Genomic DNA, 19,436 nt, shown 5'->3' with positions numbered 1-19,436 from the left:
CTTTTATATTATTTTAATTTATGTTGTACAATTTTGTTTTGACCTTTTTTTCCTTGAACTATATCATAATATTATTATATATGATATGATTTGTATACGACATTCATTCATGTTGTTTTTTTCTATCATATTATTTTATTATCACTGTTTTCATTTCATATTTTTTGTCATGTACTTTGTGTTGTTTAGTTTTGACCTTGTTATGTGTGTAATATTGTAGATATTGTGAACTCTAATCCAGAATCACCTTCATGAAGCTCTACCTTCTAACCTTCGACATCCTGTTTGTTGGACCCACAGATCAAACTGCCGCCGCCGGTCCGGACCGATCGTCACCTCCGTGGCGTCGGATTAACGGTTATTGGGAGAACGTCAGGACGACTTTGAGGCTTTAATGAGATTGGAGTCGTGGAGGTCGCCGCGGCGACAGCAGAGTGTTTATTGTGAAGGCTGATCAGCGGTAACGAGGTGGAGGTCTGAGTGTGACGCCACGCTGATGATTCAGACGTGAGCAGCTTCAACACGTGGAGGGAAGGTTGTGTGTCTGTGATCCGCTCTCTGAGACCAGTCAGTGTGTGTCTGTGGGGTCATTTTGTGTCTCCTTGGAGTAATTGTGTGTTTCTTGGGGGTCATTTTGTGTCTATTTTGGGTGATTGTGCACTTTTGTAGTTGTTATGTGTCTCTTTGTGGTCGTGTGTCATTTTGAAATCATGGTGTGTCTCTGTCAGGTCATTGTGTGTCATTGTTGGGTCTCTTTATGATAATTTTGTGTCTCCGCAGAGTCATTGCGTTTCTGCTGGGGCTCATTGTGTGTCTATTTTGGGCCAGTGTGCATCTTTGTAATCATTTTGTGTCTCCTCAGAATCTTTTCGTGTCTATTTTGGGTCATTTTGTGTCACCTTAAAATGATTGTGTGTCTCTGTGGGGTCATTGTGTGTCTCTCTAGTGTCATTTTGTGTGTTTTTGAAATCACTTTGTGTCTCTAAGGTCATTGTGTGTCTTTGTTGGGTAATTTTCTGTCTCTTTATGATAATTTTGTGTCTCGGCAAAGCCATTGCATTTCTGGTGGAGTCACTGTGTGTCTTTTGGAAAAATTGTGTGTCTATTTTGAGTTATTGTGCATCTTTGCAGTCATTTTGTGTTTCTTGGGGTCATTGTGTGTCTCTTTAGAATAATTTTGCGTCTCCTTGGAACCATTGTGTGTCTCTTTACAATCATTTTGTTTCTCTTTGTGGTCACTGTGGGTCTTTGTGCTGTAATTTTCTGTCTCCTTATGATAATTTTGTGTCTCCATAGGGGTCATTGTGTGTCTCTTGGAGAAACTGTGTGTCTCTTTGGAGTCATTGTGTGTCTCTGTGCGGTCGTTTTGTGTCTCTTTAGAATCATTTATTTGTCTTTTGGGGTTAGTTTTGTATCTTTGTGATCATTACGTACATCGCTGTAGTTGTTTTGTTTGTTTTTGTGTTGCTTTTAGGTGCGTTTGGCTTGTTTTAGGTCATCCTGTGGCCACTATTTAAGTGTTTGTAATGATTTTATGTCATTTTCTGGATTGTTCTGTGTGTTACGGGATCATTTTGTGTGTTTATGTGTTGATTCTGTGTTTCTTCTGGGTCACTGTCTATGTCCTGTAGGGTTGTTTGGAGTCGCTTTGTGATCATTTTGTGTGTTTGTAGTCATTATGTGCATCCTTACAGTTGTTTTGTGTGTTTTTGTGTTGATTCCAGTCAGTTTGAGCCCCTTTAAGATGGTTTTAATATCTTTGTAGCTACTAGTAACAAGCCTTTGTAATGGTTTTGTCTCTTTTTTGGAATATTTCTTGAGTTTTTGCATTGATTTTATGTCTACTTGGGTCATTTTAAGTCCACTTGTGTTAGTTTTGTATGATTTCGTGGTCCTTTTCTGTGTTTTTTTGCAGTTGTTTTACATCTTTTAACTGCGCTGTGTGACTTTCCAACAGGAAGTGTTGAGTCATTTCAGGCTGAAGGGGCTCCTGCTGCTTGATGGGACGCTTCAGCAACTCGTCCAGGAGGGTTCTTCCATCAGCAGCTACACTCGTTGTGTGTCCTCGTGTGTTGTGCGTCAGCATTTCAAATATGTGCGTCACCTCTGCATCGTTTTTAGCGTCGCGTTAAAACACACGGAGCCACCTCTTTGCGCCGCTCGTTGTCGGTAGTGCATCGCCTTTGTGTGTGTGTCTGTGTCGGTCTGAAAGCTGCCACCGCAGTGTGTGTGTGTGTGTGTGTCTGTAAGTGTGTGTGGGGCAGCTGTGTGTGTCATTGTGTGTCTGCTGGCCTTGAATGGGCGCCCCGAGTGCCAGACTGAGAAAGTGGAATCAGTTTTCATCCTGACAGGCAATCCACCAGCTTCTCCCACTGTGTGCGTGTGTGTGTGTGTGTGTGTGTGTGTGTGCGCGTGTGTGTGTGTGTGTGTGTGTGTGTGTGTGTGCGTCTCAAGCTGAAGGACAAATTCTTAAAAAAAGACTTTATAGGAGACACAGCGACTGAGCGACCACCGAACAATGAAAAGGAGACGATGAAGGGAGGCTGCAAGATGAGGAAATAAGTAAAAAAACAAAAAAAAATGGCCGCCTGCTTCTTTCCTCGTCAGTTTTTTTCTCTAGAAGTTTACTGTATTAACGACCGAACTAATCCGAGCCGCAATCAATCTGCAGGCCTCCGATTTTTTGCGAGGCGCAGCGACACATTTTTAAGCCGTGTGAAATCCTGATTTTCATGCAGCTTGAAATCAGCTCATTGTGTTGGCGAGGAACGCGAGGCGGCGGCGGACGCTCGCCAAACGCCGCCTGGCTCCGTGACAGATCTGCATCCTCCGGTCTTTCGCAGTAAAAGTCTTCAGGATATGTGATGAAGAAAAAATTTTTAAAAATTAAAAATTCCATCCCCTCTTTTTAACAAACTGGCAAAACTGCGAGCCGAGGAAGCCAAAGCGTCGCATTAAATCTGAAGACACGACTCCCGCTCAGATTACACGCAGCGTTCTGGCTTCGTTTGATTTCCGAACCAGTTGAAGAACCACAAATCTGCTCGTGCACAGACTTAAGTCCGGACCTGCACGATGATTTATGTTCCTGTCGCTGTTTGACAGGTTCGTGTTTTCATTGGTGCAGCTTTAGACGTCTGAACATCCCAAAATAGGAACAAGGTCGACAGAAAAACATCCAGAAACTTTCACGGCAGAGCTCGTTGCCCCTTCAGCCTCCTTAAACTGACCGAGAACCAGCTGCACACTGTAAAAAATACAAAGGTTTGTAACTGCAATTTTCAATATTGCACTTTTAACTAATTGTAGTTATTCATGTATTTATCTTCTATTTTTTAAAATAAATTTCAGGGGGAAAAAAAGTGAAAAAAAAAAAAGTAAACATGATGTCAAAAACCTGTATTTTTAGAATTTTTTTTTCTTTTTTTTATGTATAAGACGTGAACATAAAATTACAGTTTTATTTTATTGAAACCAGAAAATATATTTATATTTTTTAAATACAATTTACTGTTATTTGCCTGATTTTTTTCCTTTGCAGTTTGTTTTGTTAATTACTGATAATAAATAATAAAATCAGAAAGAAATAACAACAAAAAAATACAGACATTTGTCGGCATTCGGAAAAAAAATTACACAGATTTTAAAAATGTTGAAGAATTTTTTATAAAGCGATTTTACAAATTCCATCTATTATCTTAAAGAACAGATAAAATCACACGACAGGTCACGATGCATTTATATTTTGAATATTAAAAACAAACAAAATTCTGGATTTTTGGATTATTTGTTGTCTGAGAATGTAAAGCAGAAAAATTACAGAATTTCATTGTATTTAAAACATCTGCAGCAAGATTTTTACAGTTTGGTTTTTTTTACACAGTTATTTTGTTTTTTACAGTGCAGCCCTGACGTCTGAATCTTTGTGCTTGTTTTTTTGTCTCTGCTTGCATTGCTGTTGCACTTGTTTGTGCTCATTTCGCATCCCTTCTTTCTTTTATTAGTGGTTCTTTTGCATCTTTTTTGCAGCAACGTTGCACCTGTTAGTCGTTTTATGTGTCTAAGAGGCGGTTTTATCACAGTGTTCTTTGATTTTGCATCTTTTTCTTACTCGATTCTGTCTCTCTGTGGTCAACTTGTGTTTCTTTGTAGTGCATCTCTGTAGTTATTTGCCATGTTTTGATGTCCCTGTCATCTCTTGGTGTTAGTTTTAAGGGCGTTTGCGTCTCTTTTTAGGTGCAGATAAAAAAATTTTCAGGTACAAACTCTAAAGTTAATGAGTCACGGCACAAATTAGAGATAGTTTACCATCATAGAATCATAAAATTCAAGTTGCAACATCTGTCATAACCTTTAATATGAAACTACCTCCATTCAGCTGAGCGCAATATAGAATCACACTTCCACAAAAGCGACAACAAAAAGCGGTAAAGTGACAACACGCACTTTCCTCTCCTTGTTCGTTTCTCATAAAGGATTTTCGCTGCACTCTGGGTTCATGCGTCGGCTTCTTCCAGCCGAACAAAGCAGAAACTCTTAAACCGAGCGCGTGAATGGACGTCAATGGGAACAGAGACTGAAGTCGATGCAGGAAACCGAGGGTCAGAGCGAAGGACGTGAAAGAGAATAAAAGATTTCAAATGAGAATGAGAGGAAAAAACAAAAGCAGAGCGAGAGCAGCAATCAATGGAGGTTAATGAGAGCGGATGACGGAGAAAAGACACGGATGAGAGAAAATGGGAGAAGTGGGAGATCTCAGTGAAACATGGGCGAGAAGGCTTCAGAGAGAAAGAAACAAAAAGAACAATGAAAAGACAGCTGGAAAAGGAGAAAGGCAGGAAGAGACGGTCGGAAGAAAAGGAGAGAAAGAAGCAAAAGAAGTGACAGATTTGGATGAAAAAGACAAAAAAAAAACAACAAAGAGAGAAAGTGAAGAAAGCAGGTTGAGGCCTGAACAGAGCGACAGATGGACGACGGAGGGATGTATTTTTATGAAGGCAGCACTCGTCCTCCTCCTCTCATCTGTCATTTATTCCCTCTTTATTCTTTTTATTTGTTCCTTTCTCTCCTTAAACTTCCCATCTTTCCTTCTCTTTCACTGTTGCTGGAATAAACTCACAAAAGCACAGCTGAAGCATGAAAGCATCAACTTTGGTTGAAGGTGAGCTGCTGCAGTTTGGACTGAACAAGACAGAAAAACAGAAATAAAAAGAAAACGGCGGTAAATAAAAAATAAATAAAAATTCAGCGAGCAGAAAAGTGAAACTTCACATTTCAACAGTGTGATCAAAAAATGTTAGAAAGTGATTAATTTCCAGCTCAAGTCTTTTGAACTAGTCAAAAGAAAACGTTTTCTATTATATTCTAACGTCTTTCATTGTTGTTGTTTTTTTTGTCTGTATGACGTTTGTTTTACTAAACGAAGACTCTAATCTGTGTAAAAATTGTATAATCCAGTTAAAAAATATAGAATTTTTGTACTTTCACAGTAGATTTGATAAATTACTGATAATATACAGTAAAATTATTTAATAAGACGTATTATTTCCCATGTTAACCATTTAAAAAAAGCCCAAACTCTACATAATGGCCACATCAATGATTAGGTTGATTTCTCTTTTTTTAACAGATATTTTCTGTTTTCTAAAAAAATAAAAAATAAAATCTATGTATATGAAATCATTTTTAATAGTTTTGTTTTTCTTTTTACAGTTTTCCTTTTTTTGTTAAGTTACAGATAAAACCTCTAAAGTGAAATCATGTCTCTAAATAAATCTGTATTTTTCTTTTACAATGTGTGACCTTAAAATCACACCGTCCTACTGTAGTTAAATGAGCAAAAATTATATTATTTCAGTGATGTTGACCGTTCTTTTTACTATTTTTAACATTACAGTCGGGCCTCAAGGTGCCTCGTAGCAAGAAGGTCGCTGGTTCACGTCCCGGTGAGGACACCCGGGATCTTTCTGCGTGGAGTTTGCATGTTCTCCAGCGTGGGTTCTCTCCGGGTTCTCCGGCTTCCTCCCACAGTCCAAAAACATGTTGAGGTTAACTGGTGATTCTAAATTGTCTGTAGGTGTGAATGTGAGTGTGCTTGGTTGTCTGTCTCTAAGTGTAGCCCTGTGATAGACTGGTGACCTGTCCAGGTGAACCTGCCTTCACCCTGAGTCAGCTGGGATAGACTCCAGCCCCCCATGACCCTAGTGAGGATTAAGCGGTGTATAGATAATGGATGGAACATTACAGTCATTTTGTACCATGTTTGTAGTGGAACTCTTGTAGCCACATTGTTTTTTGCAAATATACATTTCTACAGTGTGTTCATAGCTGTGTATCTGCCTTTGTGAGCCATCAGATCCATCTGTTCCAGCTCCCCAACATCAGATTAAAGTGAGCCGTTTGAACCCGCGTCTCCCGATGAACTCGATGTGGACTCCAGCTATCGGAGTTTATCTAAAGTCCATCTGAGCGGCGGAGACACAACAAACACAATCAGACACCATCTCCTCTCCGACAGGCTGAAACACAAACTGCTAATGTTAAAGTCACAGCTCCAACATGGAAAACAAGCGCAGAATTCTAATTCACAGCTTCTCCTCAGAGGCCTTCTGGGAAATGTAGGAAACCAGCGACTGCAGCAAAAACACTAATAACACACCACGAAGACCAAACGACAAAGGAGCAACAATCTAATAACACTGAGCTCTCAGCGTCGACACACAATCGCACAAATGGAGCAGATGTTTGTTTGGAAAGCAGCTTATGCTGCAGCAAAATGAATCGGCTAATGTCGGCGTCCATTAGACTGAGAGACGCCACGATGCCTTCGCTGCAGCGGCGGACATTTGCATCATCTCGCTCAGTCTTCACGCAGCAGCACGACGCGTTTCGAACAAGACGTTTGAGACGACGCGTTAGAGGACGACTGTCTGGCGGCAGCAGCAACACAAGCGATGAGAAACAGCAGCTCCACGGCCTCCGTCGTCTGGGAGAAAGATCTGCTGTCAGAGGAGCTGAAGCTGAGCAAACCCCGAATAAATCCTCAGCCCCGATGAAGGTTACGGTGTTCAGTTTGGGTCGAATATCCATATACAGAAGCTGGAAACGCTAAAAATGACCTCATGGGTTGTTTGTGAAGCAGCTCGTTACAGTTACAGTTTATCATTGAGCCTCTGAGCCACAAAAGTCTTGTTATCTTAAAGAAAGTCCACAAAATGGCACCGTTTATCAGTCAGAAACAGAAAGAATCATCAGATTTCCAGTTTTCCGACGCTCCTTGAACTGCTCATCTGTGACGTACAATCAAGAAAATTAACCAAATCTACGCTTAAAATCCGGATATTTCATCAAAATCACTTCATTCTCCATCTCAAATTTAAAAAATTAACCGTTTGCTCAAACTAGATTCTGTACAAATCTAAAAATTCTGCACATCTTAGCAGAATAGTGAAGCCAATAGTGACTCATCTGTGACCAGCAGTCATGTGGCAAAAATTCAGAGACTTTTTGACTGAACTGCAGGATGTGTTTATGCAGAGCAGACAGGAGACAAGTGTGGAAACAAATTAAAAATGGAGATAGTCAAATATTTATAGTATGTAGAGTCATCTCTTTTCTTTTTCTACAGTATTGGTAACAGCTGTGGGCACTTGGAAAAATGTTGTACATGCTGATACCTGTTTTATTTTTATTACGGAATAAATAATGAAAAGAGAAAAAAAACTTTTTTTTTGGTATTTTTAAAAGATTTATGGCATTAGAACTGTGTCATACTGCACAGAAAACATTGTGGAGTTTTTTCCTCCTGCTAGTCATGGTTGTTCTGTTTCCACAGAGGTGCAGGACTTCATGTTACAGTGAAAAATGAATCCACAGCGAGTAAAAATGTGACAGAATCAGGAAAAAAAGGCCCAGAAAAGTATAATGTGGCATGAGAAGGAAAGTAGGAGTCGTCCAGGAAACATCTGAGCATCAAACACTTCATTTCGTGCATTTAGGTGAATTATTTTTCCATCACTTTGTTCCTTGTCTGCATCATTTTCTGGTAAAACTGTCTGTATTTATATAAAGAACAACACGCCTGTACTTACAGCGTGAGAATGTTCAGGTGGAGCCTCCAGCCGATCAGCTGACAGCGATGAGGGAAGCAGGGAGTCAGGAGGCGGGGGTGGACCCCCTCAGACGTCCTGCAGCAACACACACAACAAAGTGAAAGCTTTAAAATGGTAATTAGATGTGTGTTTGCGGACAATAAAACTCTGAGTAAAGTGTGTTTTCAAGGAGGAAGAAGCAGCTCAGGAGGACGAAGTAATCTGTGATCGATTTCGAACAAAAGTAGAGATGTTTAAGGGTAGATTTTGGTTTGTTTTTTTATGTTGAAAAGCTGCTTTTGATCGAATGTATAAAGGGAATTGTGGAAGTTGTTCACCTTTTTCTCTTAATTTAAACTGGTTGGTGTCATTTTGAAGCACAATTATGCACATCTGACCACCTGGAGGAGAAAAAAGAAGAAATTTCACACCTCTCTGTACCTGATTCAATAAATGTCTCAATTTGTTTTGGTATTTTGGTGTTTAAACGCAGTCGGTGCAGAGTTATGTGGCTCAAACTGTCTAAATAATTGAAAAAGTTTAGATTTATTTCATCACCATAATTACTGTTCCTGTGTTTTCCCACACTAGTGAAATTATGATACTGGAGTATTATTTAAAATACTTTTATTTATTTTTCCACATGAATAAAACTTCTGAAATGTTGTTGAAACACAAGCAGCTATTCAAGCACCTTCCTGTAGCTTAACAGAGTCTAAAAGTTCTTTTTCAAATCAGGAACGATCCAATTTTTGAGCAAGACTTGAATGCCGACTTTCATTCATTCTTAAAACTCTCAGGGCCAGAATCTGCCGGCATGTTTGAAAAGCGTGTTATGTTCACAAAATCAATAAAATGACACCGTTTATCAGCCAGAGAGGGGAAAAACTGAAAGAATCGCTTGTTATAGCTTTCCGAAACCAAATTTAAACTTAAAACTGAGATATTTATTTCAAATGTCTTTATTCCACAAGCGTCGTTCAAAATTTCAATAAAAATACACAGTTTGCTCCATCCATCCATCCACTATCTATACACCGCTTAATCCTCACTAGGGTCCCAGCTGACTCAGGGTGAAGACAGGGGACACCCTGGACAGGTCACCAGTCTATCACAGGGCTACACTTAGAGACAGACAACCAAGCACACTCACATTCACACCTACGGACAATTTAGAATCACCAATTAACCTCAACATGTTTTTGGACTGTGTGGGAGGAAGCCGGAGAACCCGGAGAGAACCCACGCTGCACGGGAAGAACATGGAGACTCCACGCAGAAAGATTCCGGTGCCCCCACCGGGACACGAACCGGCAACCTTCTTGCTGCGAGGCAACAGTGCTACCAACTGCGCCACCCTGCAGCCCCAGTTTGCTCCAGATTATGTAAAAAAAAAAAAAAAAACCCAGCTGAACTGCAGGCAGTGTTTCCACAGAGCAGACAGGAGACGACAAGAGAGAAGAAAATCAAACATACTGGATCAATAAAATAAATGCAGCACGTTTTGCAGGATGTATAGTTCCTGTTTTTATCCGGTATTGGAAGAAATAAAATAACAAAGGTGTACTTGAGGGCACTCTGGAAAGTGTTGTACATGTTGATTGGATTTGTTTTTTTTGTTTGTTTGTTTGTTTTTTTTTAATTTCTGTAAAATAAATCCAACTTTTGTTCGACATGTCCTTCTCTCTCCTTCTAGTCATGGTTTTTCTGTTTCTATAGAGGTGCAAGACTTTATATTGCCGTGAAAAATAAACCCACAGTGAAATAAAATGTGACAGGAGCAAAATAAAACATGTAAAATCTGCCTCCATGCCAGGATATGCAGAAGTCACTTGATGCAAATCCTCTGAATAGACCAAAAGTAACAAATAAGCAACTACAACTGTTTTTTTTTTGTTGTTTTTTTTTTTAAATAGTCTTTCAGAAAATGAAACTTATTTTTTTTGATGAATTTGGTCCAAACTTTGTTTAAAGCAGGTAAACTGCATTCCTGAGACGAGCAGAGATCTTGGATATTCAAACTGTTCACATCTGGATTCTGAGAAATGCGTCTAAAACGATGCCAACGCCTCCTGGAGTCCATCAGGAATGTGTGTTTTAAACATTCCTCTTGGTTCGAGAAGCACATTTTAAGGGAACTTCCTCGTAACAACATCAGGACGCGCTGATGAGATTAACAGAAACCACACATGTAAAACAAAGAGAGGCTTTTTCCCAGCGAGCCTCTGGACCTAATTGGATTTCTTCACCCTGAAGTTGGGAGATCGAGTCTCTGGAGGATTCAGAGCCCGTCTGGTGGCAGGAGTCCAGATCGAAGGAAATCTAATCAGCTGTTTGGCCTGAAGCCGACCTGTCCGAGCGAGTTCGTTCACGGAACAAACACCGAGCCGAGACACGACAAACACACAGACGTTGGATGAAGACGCAGGACGTCGGAGAAGTTTCCTTCCTTCTCCGGGTGTCGGTCGGTGTGTAAAGATTTTGAAGTTCAGTTTTAATGCGTCTGAACAGCGAGAGCGAGTCTCTCCTCCTAATAATGAAGCACGAACCGGCTTGTTAGCGAGGCGGCGGCGGCGGGTTTTGCATAAGCTAACCTTTCCTAACGAGCTAATGGGAGCCATTAAGACGAGCGGTGTCCAATTACAGCCGACCTCCCTAACGAGGTCACGCAGCGGGGGATCATGGGAGAAAGCAGAGCGGCAGAGAGGACTCAGATTGTGACACACTGAAGGATGATCAACGCCGAGAAATATCACCAGAAAGCTCCGAGTTTGAGTCCGTTGTCTCCTCTGATCTGTTTGGTTCTGTTAAAACCAACTCCAAATGTAGACCAAAAAGTTGAACTTTTTTTCTGTGCGCTCAACATGTTTCACCATGAAAATTGCGTTGTGTTACCGTTTTAGTCAGTTTCCACACAAATATACACAAATATGTCATATTATCAGGGCTGATAGTCTGCATTTTTCACATTATCGGTGTTATTTAAATTAACCAATCATTGATGAATAATTTGCAAGGCTCCGATGTAGTCTCCTCTCTTCCTGTTGTCACTCTGTGAACTCAGCAATGTCCCGCCCACAGCTTCGTCTGGTTGGTTACACGTCACAAGTAACAGCCAATCAGTACCGAAAGCTGCTGTTGACAGACGAGCACATGGCTAAGGTGAGCTAACAGAACTTCCTGATGTTGTAAGAAACTCTGCAATCCTACACAAGAATGCACAGTTTACCTGTAACACTGAAAACACCAGAATAACTCACACAACAATGCAACTGGAACTTGTTTTGCAGCTCATGCTAGGCTAAGGCTATCACTGGAAGGTTAGCTACACCTGTTAGCATGCAGCTAACGCTATCTGTAGCACCGTAGCTTCTTTCAAAAGTCAAATTAACTTTAACAACCTCCTCTGACCGACATCACGTCTCTCTGGCAGAGACAGAACCTGAAGTACTGAACAGCCATCACCACTGAGGCTAAGGCTATGCTAACGGCTAGTGGCTAACGGCTAGTGGCTAAGTTTGGTGGCCACAGATTACTCTGAAGCAGCATGTTGAAAACGATACACACATAAAGCTTTAGGATTTGGGCCTGAGAGAGCAATAAAAGTGAAAGAAGAGTGAAATATTAAGAAAACAGTCAATGGAACTGCAGGAGACAAACCGATCAATTACAGCCGGTCTATCTCACATCTTTATTTTTATTGGAGACGGATAAATTCAGTTGCAGTAATCGTTAATAATGAAGAAGTCTAGTTGTGAATGACAAGTTCTTTGCTCTCAAATGTTGTTAAATGTAGCGTTTAATGTACATCAGCTCCAGATATCAGTTTTCTGTCTTTCTCGATCACCACCGATCAGTACCGGCCCTTGAAAACGGTCGATGAAGATGAAATATAAAAATGGTCTGTCTCGCGGCGTCAGTGTAAAGTTATCAATTATATATTTGCCTGCTGAAATCGATGTGTTAGTCTAAAGTGTGCTTCATGAGATGCTAAAACCTTTTCTTGAATTCACACCGTCAGTTCTTACAGTCATTTTTGTCCTTGACTCCAAAAACCAGTACAGTGCTGTTAGAATTTATCTGTATTTTTTCAGCTAATTGTTACGAACTTTAAGTCCCAGATCATCCTGATGACATTTATCTTTTATTCCTATTTATGTGTTTGAAAATCACCAAAATTGATGGGAACTGACTGAGAAGGTAACATCGAAAATGTAATATGTATTCGTGATTAATATTACATGTTCATATATTGTAGCAACCACTGTTAAAAAAAAAAAGAGTCTGCGTCACAGTTTTTTTGAAAATCTTCCAAAGTAAACGGTGAGCTGGAGGACGACCGTGCTAGGCTAAGGCTACCACTACAAGGTTAGCTGTGCCTGTTAGCCTGCAGCTAGCGCTATCTGGAGCACCGCAGCTTCTTCTTAAAGTCAGATTTGCATAGCCAGGTGTTTTAGCCGATGTAACCATGTAGCTGCTACTCTGACTGTTTTAGCCGATGTGTGTGTTTGCTGCATAATCATTTATTTATTCACGACCATGTGAGCTGCAGAGGAAAACTTGTTGAGCTGCATGAGGCTCATTTATGAGACGAAAACGCCCCAAAAAAAAAAAAAAAAAGTGCCGATTCCTGCGTCTACAACACTAGAACTTTCTGTTTTTCTCTATTTTATGTGACTGCAAACTGAACATTTTGAGGTTTTGGAGACATTTTACAGATCAAACCGATCGATAGGCGACTATCAGATTGGCCGCGGTGATGGGTTTCCACGGTTACCACCGCGATGCTCCGTGCCAGTTGCCTCTGATGCTGGTGTTTTCGTGTTGACTCCTTTGTTCCAGTTTCAGTCATTCAACATATTAAACCTCTCGACGACAGATCTGATCTTTATCATCCGTCACGCACACACACACACAGTCGGTTTATCATCTGTTTGTCCTAAACTAATCCCACATGCGATCGCTTTCCAAGGTTAATCCTCCGCCACTCCGCTGCCGTGGATTTATTTTATCGCCACGCTGACATCTACTTCACCTCTTCATCCGTCTTCTTCTTCTTCTTCTTCTTCTTCTTCAGCCGTCCACCTCCTTCGCTCTCTCCTTCCTTTAACCCTCCTCGTCTCCGCGGAGGTTTTCCGTCTCTGTTCCAGCTTCGTGACTTCATGTAATCTCTGAAAATCCCAGCAGCCTAAAAGCTTTATTGGCAGCAGCAGCGAGTCTGAGCAGCCAGAGCTCTCACGAGAACACGATAAGTGACAAATAATAATTACCAAACAGTATGTGTAGTAAACAGTGTTGCAGCACTTTCTGAGTAAACTCAAGCCGAAGGGTTCGTCGCGTCATTCAGACTCTGAAGGCGGATTTATGGGTCCGACGTGCAGCCGAACGTCATCTTGCTGCTCGAACGTGAGGTCAAAACAGCCAAAATGATAACATAAGTCATCACTTTATCCGCATATCGTGTCCGATCATTGTTCAAAACCATCAATAAAGATTTTAAATGGAGAGAAGCAGCGTCAACGATCAACGTTCTCAATGCTTCCCTTCATCCAGCATCAACAAATGATCAATCAACCAGCATCACATCAGTCAGTCAAACGATGTTTAAGTCACAGACAGATGGAGAATGTTTGTTTTGGGGTTCTTATTGGATTTTCCGCATTGAGTTTGGCTTTTTGTACTTGTTTTCTGCTTCTTTGGGGCAGTTTAATGTCTTTCAAGTCATTCTGTTTTCATGTTTTTTGTGTCACTCGACCCATTTTGTGGGATTTTTTGGGTCTCTGGTTGTTTTATGTCTCTGAGGTTGTGTTTTTTGCTTATTTGGGGTCATTTTGAGTCGTTCTACTCATTTTGTGTGTCTTTGGAGTGATTTTTGATGCATGCAGGGTATTTATTGTCTCACAAGGAGTTGTGTTTCATCTTTTTGTCTCTTTGTCCGTCGCTTTTTGTGTCTTTGTGGTTGTTTTGTGTGTAGTAGAGGGCATGGTTTCTGTTTGAGATTGGTCTATTTTAGTCATGTTAAAGTCTATTGGACTTTTTTGTGTGTCATTATTTGGTCTCTTTAGGGTTGTTTTGCTCTTCGTTGAGGTTTTGCTGTGTCTTTATGGTCATTAAGTGTGTCTTTGGAGTCTTTTTGTGTGTTTTTGGAGACATTTTGTTGCGTTAATGTGGCTGTTTTTTGTTTCTATATGCAGTCATGCTGTGTGACATTAAGGGCATTTTGTTTCTTTTTGGTTGTTTTGTGAGTCTCTGCTAGTTTTTTGTGTGTTTTTGTGTCTCTGGGTTTGCTTATTGTTTCTTTTTGGTTATTTTATGTATCTTTTTAAGCATTTTGTCTCATTTGAGGCTGTTATATTACCCCTTTTGAGTCTGTTTTTGTGTCTTTGGGGCTATTTTGTGCATCCATTTTTTTATTTGTTGTCATTTAGTGGGTCTTTGGAGTCTTTATGTGTGACTTTTTGGTTCCATTTGTGTTTTGTTTCTTCTTTTTTTGCTTCTTCGCGGTTGTTTTGTGAGTCCCTCTACCAGTTTTTGTGGGCACTTTGTCTTTTTGAGTCATTTCTGTGTCTTTCAGGCCATTTGTTCTGCTCTGTGTTTCTTTGCGGTAGTTTTGCGTGTCTCTCTGCTCGTTTTGTGAGTCTTTGGAGTCATTTTGTGAATTATAAGTGAACCCCGTGACTCTCCGATAGAGTCGTCACTGTGTTTAGGGCCTCTGGGGCCCGACTTCAGTAAAGGTCATTACCTCTCTGACCACTGGCCGCCCGGTTCCCGTGGCAACATCAGGAGGAGAGTTAACGAGCTGGATCCTCGTTAGGTCATGAATCATCGGCTCCCCTTGTCCTCTTCTTCTTCTTCCATCTGTTTGATTTCTCTGCGTCGTTCTTTAATGGAGGATCCTCTGAAGCTGCCGGCGCTCATTTTCATTTTCATTCTTTTTTCTCCCGTCGATTCTTCTCCTCCGGCGTTAATGAAAAGTCGACCGCAGCCTCTTCACTATTCTAATAAAGCTCACGCTCATCTTCCAGCTCGCCTCTTTCCCTCCACTTTATTTTCCATCATGTCCGACCCTGGTTTTTTCTTAACCTTTACTTCTGATCCTCTTCTCCTGTTTTTCACTTTGTCCTTTTAATTATTTCCTTTTTTCTCCCTGCAGCAGCAGTTTTGGGTCTTTTATTCAAATTTTACAAGCCTCTTTAAAGGACTTAATAACTTCTCATGCGACCATCTCAGGTCCAGGATTTACGGCTTCAGCTGAGGAAGACGTTTCTCTCCTGAGATGCGCAAATACAAATTGCCAATTTTATTTGTCTTTTTAAAAATAAAGGGCTGTGAACACGTTATTTTTTTAACAAGAATTTGACTCACAAAACCCTCTAAGTCTGACATTTCTTGCTCTCTGTGTTTCTTCTCCACAAATGTACCAAATGCCAGGTTGAAATATTAAAGCACTGAGGTTTTAACAGCTTTTCCACATCATGAAAAACCTCTCCAAAATCCACTTTTCATTAAAGAAATAACACATTTTTCTTTTTGACTGTCTAAATCCTAAAACCCGCGTTCAAGTTCAACAGGCATGTTGTATTTTTATTGCAAAAATGACATAATTTACCAGCTAGAAGCTGCAAAAACAGAACATGTTTCCAGATTTTTTTACTTTCCCAGGGCCTTTTGAACTAATCATGACAGACATTTTTCAACTGGATCCATTTTTCATTTAAAACTTGCCAAAAATAAATTGTTTGCTCCAACTAGAATCTTAAAAATACAAAAAATAAAAATAAAAATCTGTACTTTTTGGATCCACTGAGAAGCTATTAGTGATTCAGCTGCAACCTACAGTCACATGACAACAATTAAAAACTTTTTAGCTGAACCGCAGGCTGTGTTTATGCCATAGACCGTATAAAAGATGGACGTAGTAACCGGCCCTGAAAAATGAAGCCAACCCGGAAGTGTCATAAACCTGCAGTATCACTACGTCCGCTAGTCCTGGCTCCAAAAAGCCCTGAATCCCATAGACATGAATTGGAAAAGAAGTGAACACAGATCATGAAATACCGCATTCCTCCAGCTCAGGATTTTTTTCTGATTAGTTTTCATGGTCAAATCCAGAGATCAGGTGGCCAATCTGAAAATAAATCAATACTGAATTAAAAAAAAAATCGTCAACATTTTGCGGGGCAAGGGGCGTGGCTGGCTTGATTGACAGTCGGCAGCGACCATACAGACGAAGCGAGCAGAAGGTGGTAAATGTGGGCGGGGCAGAGAGGGCCCGCCTCTCAATCCGTCTGACCAATCGCTGCTCCTATGGCTCCGCCCCCCTCCGACGATTTTTGCGTCACTGGCTCCAAAAATCCAAGATGTCAACCAGGAAGTAGCAAAACCCTGGCTTCATGTTCTCAGAGCAGAAACCAACGGGTGAAGTCACGGTAGCGACGTCCATCTTTTATACAGTCTATGGTTTACGCATACAAACAAATTAAGTCGCCAAAAAAAAGTATAGTATGTCGACCCATGTGTTGTGTTTTTTTTCCAGAATTTGCAACACCGGTGGGCACTTGGAGAACACCACACATGTTGAGTTTTTTTTAAAATCTTTTTGTAAATTAAATAATCAAAGAAAATCCTTTCCTTTTATTTTATTTTTTAATGATGTATTGCCTTCTAACTTTGTCAAACTGCTCGGAAGACTTTTCTTTTTTATTCTAACGTCTTCTATTCATGGTTGTTCTGTTTCCATAGAGGTGTAGGACTTTATGTTGCAGTGAAACATGAGCCCACAGTGAGTTAAAATGTGTCAGGAGAGGGAAAAAAATCGCCCAGACACTGCTTGGTATTCAGAGACTTAAAAGAACAGATAATCTAATGGAGCAATTGGCTGAAATATATTCACAAGAAGTAAAACTAATAAGAGAGTTTCAGGAAACGCATCCAAACACTTTTCCTTCCATGTCTCCTCCTCGTCTTTTCTTCCTGTTTACTCCGACTTCCTTCGTCCTGATGAATTTATTAATTCAATGTTCCCTCGTTTCTCATTACTTAACTCGGTGATGGATCCTCAGCTGGTCTCCGCCCTCCATCGCTCTGTCTGCTAATGGACGTCCTGTAGCTCGCTTCATCTTCGCCTCCATCTGCTCCGATCTTCTGCTCACACGTCCCGAGTCTGTCGGTCTCCACGTCGGTCTTCATTGTACGTCGTTTATTTTCCTTTAATTTGTCTTGTTCAAATTAGTCTCACTGACAGTTAAACATTTACTGAAACAAAATCCTGTCTCTGTCTTGTAGACGGCGTTCTGCTTCCACCGGTGATCGGTGTGTGTCTGCAGGTCCACAGTGTGTCTGTGCAGAGGAATGCTGGCCGATATCAGCGAAAACTAAATTCAGTTATTTGTAAAAACACCTCTTCTGCAACAACAGAATCTGTTTCAGATTTGTTATTTTTAATTTTTAGATTGTATTATTATGAATTGCTTGCACCCCATATTTTCTAGTTTTAGCTGGGTTTTTTGAAATAAATAAAAAAAATATTTTACAGATATTTTCAGTTATGTTAAATTACAAATAATATAGATAATAATAAAGTAAAATCACAGACAAAAAAAAATATTAACTTCCTTGTTGACCTTAAAAAAAAACAGGCCAAGACTGTAAATGATGTCCACATGAAAAGATTGTTGTTTTATAAATGATAAATTGTTCAAGATTTTATTGTCATTTTCACTGTGCATCTTCATACATAAGAGAACGAAATACTGTTTCTTGATCAGTGACTGCAGTGCAATAGAAACACCAATAAAATAGTATACATCATAATAAAATACACACCATAATAAACTAATAAATAGTCATAAAAATAGACAAAAGACAGTCCAATCTCTCAAAGTGCATCAAGTCTTTTGACTTGACAGGTGACGAGCTGTCAAGGGTGAGTGCTCCTATAATGTTTGACTGTAAATGGACTATTTCTACTGTATTCAAATTTTTAAAAAGTGTTATTTTGCAGATATTTGTTATGTGAAAAAAAAAATGTTTGTATATTAAAAATGATAAATCACTGGAGAAAAAAAATCAGAAATCATGCTCACTGTTCAAAAAAAAAAAAAAGGGCAAAACTGTGAATAATGTCAAACAGTAATTTGTTCTCATACAATGTGTGATCATAAAATTATAATATATTACTGTTTTGTTAAACAGCTAAACCATCATTGTTTTTCTATTTTTTTTTTTTTGCAATTTTTGAACGTTACATTATTCCACTGTTGTGGATTATTTCTTTTTGTGTCTGTTTTAATTGGTTTTGCATTCGTTTGTGCTCATTTTGTGTCTCTTTTAGTCAGTTTCAATCTCTTTCTGGTCATTTTGTGTGTTTTTGTGCTTATTTAGGATCTCCTTTGTGTTGGTCTGGCTCTGTTTGGGATTATTTTGCACATAGTCGTTGTGCTTTGATGCGTCTAAAAGGTGGTTTGCATTGAATTTGCATCCATTTGTGAACGTTTTGCATCTCTTTATGTTTGGTTTCGTCTCGCTGTGGTCAATTTACGTCTCTTTGAGGTGTTTTTTTGATTCTCTTGGAGCCATTTTGTGTCCCTTTGCTGTTGTTTAATCTAATCTAAACCAGTTTCATTTTTAATCTAATTTAAACCAGTTTAAAGTTGTGAAAACACTGAAGACTGTCCGACCACCGACACTTTGGTCGGCTGCAGCCCCGATATTTACTGACTCTTCTTTGATTTGTGGCTGTCAAAATGGAAATTTCAGCATCAGCGACTCCATCAGCAGAGAAAGATGTGAAAGATCTACAATCAGACACGGAGATAAGTCGAGTTTTACACGCAATCAATGAAGCTATTTGCACCAATCTGCCTGTCAGTCTCACCGTCCGTCTTAGCCACAATTCAATCATCAGAACACCTCAGATTCCTCACTTTGAGCAGATCGAAGCACTTTTTTTTTTTTTTTTTTTGAGCACAAAGCAGCCTCAGACTCCGAGGTGCTGACTCTCCTCTCCGGATATCAGAAAATCAGTATCATTATCAAACCCGCTGCGTCTGTCAGAGACTTTTTTCAGGTATTTTTAGATCCTCCTGCTTCTGCTTCCATGTGAGCTGCTTCATCACTTTTTTCCCTCCTTTGCCTCGCTGTTATTTAGAGAGAAAAAAGCCGCGACAGCCTCTTGATTTCTCGGCATCGCAGCGTCTTCATCAGACAGCAGGAGATTTATAATCACGGGAGAATCATCGGCTCGGAAATAAAAGAAACAACCTGCACGTCTCCGAATCACACGCAATCACCGAGCATTGTTCTGCATGTTTCTGCCACACTAATACACATCTTTGATCATTTTTA

General features: G+C 40.0%; 1 protein-coding gene across 1 annotated transcript in view; it reads right to left on the bottom strand.

The window, feature by feature from the left end:
- The window catches only part of LOC103366830 (semaphorin-6D-like), a gene marked incomplete at its 3' end in the record, with an annotated part of 206,374 nt that overhangs the window by 73,045 nt on the left and 113,893 nt on the right, over nt 1–19,436 (bottom strand). The window contains exon 3 of the mRNA XM_008294670.1: nt 8,091–8,186. The remainder of the gene's footprint in view (nt 1–8,090; nt 8,187–19,436) is intronic.

This window comes from Stegastes partitus, unplaced genomic scaffold (assembly GCF_000690725.1).
Source record: "Stegastes partitus isolate 25-593 unplaced genomic scaffold, Stegastes_partitus-1.0.2 Scaffold985, whole genome shotgun sequence".
NCBI classification, from domain to species: Eukaryota; Metazoa; Chordata; class Actinopteri; family Pomacentridae; genus Stegastes; species Stegastes partitus.
Note: the sequence above shows the minus strand (reverse complement) of the source record. Positions and strands in the feature narration are given on the sequence as shown.